This window comes from Myotis davidii, unplaced genomic scaffold (genome assembly GCF_000327345.1).
Source record: "Myotis davidii unplaced genomic scaffold, ASM32734v1 scaffold209, whole genome shotgun sequence".
Taxonomy (NCBI): Eukaryota; Metazoa; Chordata; class Mammalia; order Chiroptera; family Vespertilionidae; genus Myotis; species Myotis davidii.
The window spans coordinates 1,822,697-1,822,922 of record NW_006300047.1 but is presented as its reverse complement, the minus strand read 5'-3'; positions in this window follow the sequence as shown (position 1 = coordinate 1,822,922).

Here is a 226-nt window from a genome sequence, read left to right as displayed (position 1 = left end):
TTCATCTGTGGTGGCTTTCATGATGCAATGGAAGACTGTGTGGTCTGCAAAGCCGAAAATATTTACTCTCAGGCCCTTTACAGAGCTTGTGACCCCTGGGGTGGAGGGTGGATGGTGGATGGACAGATGGACGGAAGGAGGGAGCAATCAACCAGCTACTAAGCCCAGGGGAAATGTAGGGAACGGGGTTCCCACGCCTCACCTCTACTGTGATGACAGCAGCATT